The sequence below is a fragment of the Physeter macrocephalus genome, chromosome 13 (genome assembly GCF_002837175.3).
Source record: "Physeter macrocephalus isolate SW-GA chromosome 13, ASM283717v5, whole genome shotgun sequence".
Lineage (NCBI taxonomy): Eukaryota > Metazoa > Chordata > Mammalia > Artiodactyla > Physeteridae > Physeter > Physeter macrocephalus.
Genome location: NC_041226.1, coordinates 79,731,091 through 79,736,913, shown reverse-complemented (window position 1 = coordinate 79,736,913; position 5,823 = coordinate 79,731,091). Strand labels below are relative to the sequence as shown.

The 5,823-nt window shown below is 44.1% G+C and overlaps 1 long non-coding RNA gene across 1 annotated transcript in view; it reads right to left on the bottom strand.

Annotated features, from left to right (window-relative positions):
- Positions 1-469: 469 nt before the first annotated feature.
- Positions 470-5,823, bottom strand: part of LOC114487471 (uncharacterized) — a 6,287-nt gene continuing 933 nt past the window's right edge. The window contains exons 2-3 of the long non-coding RNA XR_003682592.1: positions 4,980-5,153; positions 470-835 (exon numbers count right to left, since the gene is read on the bottom strand). This is a non-coding gene — a long non-coding RNA (uncharacterized lncRNA). The remainder of the gene's footprint in view (positions 836-4,979; positions 5,154-5,823) is intronic.

Genomic DNA, 5,823 nt, shown 5'->3' with positions numbered 1-5,823 from the left:
CCGGACCGGGGCACGAACCCGTGTCCCCTGCATCGGCAGGCGGACTCCCAACCACTGCGCCACCAGGGAAGCCCGAACAGGCTCATTTTGAACCCCCAGAAAGACCCATGTGTGTTGCAGCAGGAACGTGTGCTCAGGCTCTCCTGGGCGTTTCACCACGGAAGCTGAGGCAGAGCAGAGCTGGGTGCGAGTCTGGGAGTAAAGGACAGGAAGGGGCAACGAGCTGAGCCCTGCTTTGGAGAGGTCACTGCGGCCTGGAGCAGGGTCAGGACGAGGCCTTCACTCCTGCGCTCCCTGGGGACCCCGAGGGGAGTTACTCCAGTGACCCTCTGCGCGAGTCAGTTTCAACCACAGGTCCCCACGTGGTGCTCGCCTCTTTTCCCTTCCTATAGAAAACAGATACAGTATAAAAATATAGGGGAAGTTCAAAGGTAAACATTTCCAGTTGAAAGTCCCATAATATGGAATGGATTCCAAAGTCGGTAAACATTTCCAGTTAAAAGTCCCATAATATGGAATGGATTCCAAAGTCCATCTCCGGCCTGGATTTTGGACTCTCTTGTACCTTTCCAAATATGATCCTCTGCACATGTACACACACACACACACACACACACACACACACACGCACACACAGAGGCTTCCCCACTGTGGGTGACTTTTCAGAGTTTCATAGGAAGGGAGCACACCTCTTCGTGTCAGAAGAATTCAGGTGACATTCATTTTCTTTCCGTTGTGTTGGTGTCTGAGGTCTGGTCTCTACCCCGTCAAGCTGTTGGTTTCCAGCCTTCTTCCCTTCAAGGCCATGTCATTGTCCACCCTTGGACCACAGATGCTGCTTACAAGAGAAAGACGCAAACACCGGTTCTGCTGCATTAAATATGAGACTGGGTGATAATAATCCCAGACGTTCCCAGCATAGTTGCTTCCTGACAGCTGGAGTTGACCGTGGATCTGAACACATCCTCAGCTGCCCCATTTCTACACCGAACTTCGAGTGTTTCAGACTCTGAAGAACTTGCCAGATACTAAAACTTATTGCTAGATATAAAATTTCTGTGGCTTTTCCTCGAAAGTCAAACAGAATTAGACGATAACTTTCATTTTCAGAAGCAACTTTAATCGGCCCCCATCCATCCCTTTGGGGTCCTTTGTCGCTACTTTCAATTTCTCCTCATCTTTCTTGGTGTCATATTTCTTTGGGGGCATAATTCTTCACAATGAATGTATTAAATCCGAGTTTTATTTGTGCAGATTTTGACTAATTCAGGGGCCAGTAGGTTGTATTTACAAGGATAATTCCTGTCTCATATTCCAATGCCATAACTACCGAGTTAGGCTGGATTCCTTATACAGAAAGTAATCCTTCTGATTAATGACAATGTGCTTAACTAATGTTTGAATAATCTGTTTATATTAGAGCCCCATTGAGAATAATCAGTTTACTTTGCACGTGTGACATTGTGACTCTGGAATTCATTCAACAAGCATTGATTCACTCAGCGGCACATGTTGGTGGAAGGCCTACCATGCCCCACACGTTGGTTTAGGCACTTAGTGCAAATGCACACAGTTCCATTTAGAAGTCAATAGGCTAGACACTAGCTCACTGTGGTTTCCTGCCTTGCTCTTCCTTTCAGTTGCTTTGTGCATTTCTCGAGCAGTTATAATCATTCAAATTAGGTGGCAGTGGATTTTCTTTAGCTCCGGGGGGCCATGGTCTGTATCTGTCCTGTCTGTAATTATTTCCACAGACCACATGACCCTCATAGACACGCCCGCCTCCCTCCTGCCCATCCTCTCCTTAATCCCCTGCCATCATTCATCGTTCTCCATGTCTCTACTTTCCTTGTTTCAGGAACACTTGATAAATGGGATCATGCAGTGTGTAACCTTTTGGGGTTGGGTGTCTTCACTAAGCATCGCCCTCTGAACATCTCACCCAGCTAGCTGTGTGCACTGGTACTTCCTTCCTGTCGATCGCTGATGACCCTTCCATGATATGGATCAACACGGTAATTAACGTTTGGAGGCTACCTGGGTTGATTGCAATTTAGGGCTATTCTGAATAAAGTTGTTATAAACATTGGTGTACAGGTTTTCTTGTAGGCACACATTTTCATTTCTCTGTGGTAACTGCCCAGGAGTGAAATTTCTGGGTCACCTGGTAGTTGCATGTTTCGTTTTTTAAAGAAACTGCCAAGCCATTTTCCAGAGTGGCTCTATCTAGCATCTATGTATCTATCTGTCTTTATTAAAATATAATTCATATGCTGTAAGGTTCACTCTTGTAAAGTTTACTATTCAGTGTTTTTAGTATATTCATAAAGTTGTGCAGCCATCACCACCATCTAATTTCAGAAGATTTTCATCCCCCCCAAAAAGAAGCCTCTCACTCGTTAGCAGTCACTCTCCACTCCCCACTGCCCCCAGCTCCTAGCAACAACTAACCTGCTCTCTGTCTCCATGATAATGTCTCTATTCTGTCCATTTCATGTAAATGAGATCATGCAGTAGGTGACCTTCTGGGCCTGACTTCCTTCACTTATCATCATGTTGTCAAGGTTCATCTATGATGCAGCAGGTGTCAGTACTTCACTCCTTTTTATGGCTGAACAACATTCCTTTGTAATGGATGGACCACCCGTGTCTATCCATCCATAATTTGATGACATTTGGGTTATTTGCATTGTTTTGTCTGTCATGAATAATGCTGCTGTGAACATTAGTGTACACATTTTGTATATGTGTGTGTGTATATGTGTTTTCAGTTCTCCTGGGTCTGTACCTAGGAGTGGAATTGCTGATCATATAGCTAAGTTTAACATTTTGAGGAACTGCCAAACTGTTCTCCAAAGCAGCTGCACTATTGTACATTCCCACTAGCAGTGCATGAGGGTTCCAATTTCTCCACATCCTCGCCAATGCCTGTTATTATTTATCTTTTTGGTGGTAGCCGTCCCAGTGGGTGTAAAGTGGTACAGTATCTCATTGTGGCTTTGATTTGCATTTGCCAGGTGACTAATGATGTGGAACATCTTTTCAGGTGCTTACTGGCCATTTGTGTATCTTCTTTGGAGAAATGTCTATTCAAATACTTTGCCCATTTTTAGAGGAGTTATTTGCCTCTTTATTTTTGAGTTGTATGAGTTCTTTATTTTTTTGGATACACGTCCCTTATCAGATATATGATTTGCAAATATTTTCTCTGGCTATACCTTTTAAAATTCGCAGCAGCAATGTATGTCCGAGTGGTCCAGCTTTTCTGCTTCCTCACCAGCATTTAGTAATGTCACTATTTTTTATCTTAGCTATTCTAACAGGTGTGTTGTAATATCTCATGTGGTTTTAATTTGCATCTTCTACAGCGACTAATGACTTTTGAACATCTTTCCACGTGCTTATTTGCCATCTTTTGCTCATTTTTTAATTGGATTGCTTTTTTACTGTTGAGTTTTGAGGGTCCTTTATATGTTCTACCGAATCCTTTGCTATATATGTGCTTTGCAAATATTTTCTTCTTCCGCTCTGTAGCTTATCTCTATCCTTTGAACAGGGTTTTTCATAAAACAAAAATGTTTAATTTTGATGAAGTCCAATTTGTCAAGTTTTCACTTTGTAGATTGTGCATTTGATGTCAAGTCTAAGAACTCTTTGCCTATCTTTCGATCCCAAGTATTTTCTATGTGCTCTTTTTCCTGAAAGTTTCATAGTTTTCTCTTTTATACTTTGAGTGAATTTTCATACAAGGTTTGGGACTTAGGCTTAGTTTTTGTTGTTGGTTTGGGGTTTGTTTTCTTGCCTCTGGGTGTCTGGTTGCCCACCGGTGTTTCGGGGGGCTATTCACGTGGGAGTATTCCTTGACTCTCCATTGTGCTTGCTCTGCTACATATGTCCGTCCCCTGCCAGACGACTGTCCTGATCACTATCCCTACCTAAGAAGTCTAGAAGTTGAATAGGCTGAGTTGTTTAGTCACTTATTTAGTTCCTTGTCCTTTCCACATACCTTTTAGAATAATCTTGTCTGTATCTACAGAAAAGCTTGCTGAGACGGTGATTTACGTTTAAAGTTACTCCAAGTGTGCTTTATCACAAAAGGCACCTCTTCCCAAAGGAGGGAGGCCCTGCGCAGTGTCCTAGACTCACCCACCGGTTCTGGCCCCGCGATGCCACAATTACTACTGCCGTGATTCCCATCGCTTAAATAATTTGCGTCCTAGTTAACTGTCTGCCTGTGTGACTAAAATGAAAACTCAAGGCAACGCCCAGCAGAACGCCTGTGTACTTTTGGTTTAAGGAAGATGGGAAGGAGTGAATAAATGAATGAACTCTGTGGGTAATTAGCTAGGATGACAAGCCAGTCTTTGAAATAGATTCATGAGAAGTAATATTGTCTTTCTTTCTTGCCTGTGATGAATTGAGTTTTTATTTTTTAATAGAAAAATTCATAACTGTATTTAACTTTTAGGCTATTAACTAGAATAAGAAAAAGGATAGAAATTCTAAAAAGAGCCATTAAGTAGATGATTATATAACATTTGAATTAAAATTGCTTCTTAAAAACTCTACTCGTAGGCTTTAAGAAGCCCTATTACCATAGATTTTTTTTCCACCTGTACTTTGAAGGGAGAAGAATGAATAAATTGTAAAAGATATGGTTTTTCACACACCAGTTTTTAAAAATTGAACTTAGAATTCCTACTTCTATATGCTTCCTCTGTAACTTGTCCCACACCTGTTAGTAATTCCAAACATCCGGTAACATTTGGGAGGAAACCACATTGCACTTTAATCCTGGCCTATCTCTGGGACTGCGGTTGTCTGTAGGGGGCAGAGGGTGCCAGCCCCCCGGCTCGTGCCCTGCTGCGGGCCTCCGCTCGGGCCTCCGAGGCCGGGCTCTCCTGAGGCTGGAGTCACGGCGAGGGCGCCTGGGAGGAAGGAGGAGGTGAACTCCGTCCCTCGCCCTCTCACCCGCTCACCTGGGAGCACAGGTGCAGTTAGCTGTGGGGTCCGCAGGCCTCGGGCTCTGCCTCTCGCCTTGTTCTCTCCTTTGGCTTCCTGGCCGTGTGAGCGCAGGGCCCTGGGCGTCCGCCTCTGATGTCCAGCAGATTCAGCTGTCCCTTCCGATGGGGGTCCCGATTTCTGGCTGAGCCCTGGTGATGGGTGAGCGGCACAGGTTGGGAGCTCAGGCCACAAGGGTGTGACGGGGGGACGCGCCCGAGGGTGGCCGAAGCGTGGGCGCTGCAGCTTCTCCCCTTCTCCCCACCCACTGGGATGACTTAACTCCCCTTCGCCTCAGTTTCCCTGCCTGTAAAGTGATGACAAGTGCTGTCTTGTAGAGCCTGTGGGAGATTTAAGCGAGGTGACAGGTGTCAGTGCCTGGCACGGGGTGTCCTTCCGGGGTAACTCCTGCACCTCGCCTCACTTTCCTCGGCTCTCCCCGGGCCTTTTAGGACAGGTGCCTTAGGAAGCTGGGGTGGACCTCACAGTTGCTCTTTCACCAGTACCCTGGAAGAAGCTCCAGGGACTGTCACACACACGGTCACCCCCACGCCCTTGGAGGTGCCCTTGGAGGGCACCCGGAGAGCTCGGGGAGCTAATTTGAGGTGGGAGAGATGCTGGGTTACAAGATGCTGGGTTCAGTAGGCTCTAAATAAATAAGTATATATAATAAATTATTATTTATAATTATGATATAATTATTATATATAATAATATTATATATAATATTATTATATATAATATAATAATATAATATTATATATAATTAATATATAATATATTAATATTATATATAATATATATAATTAATATTAATATAAT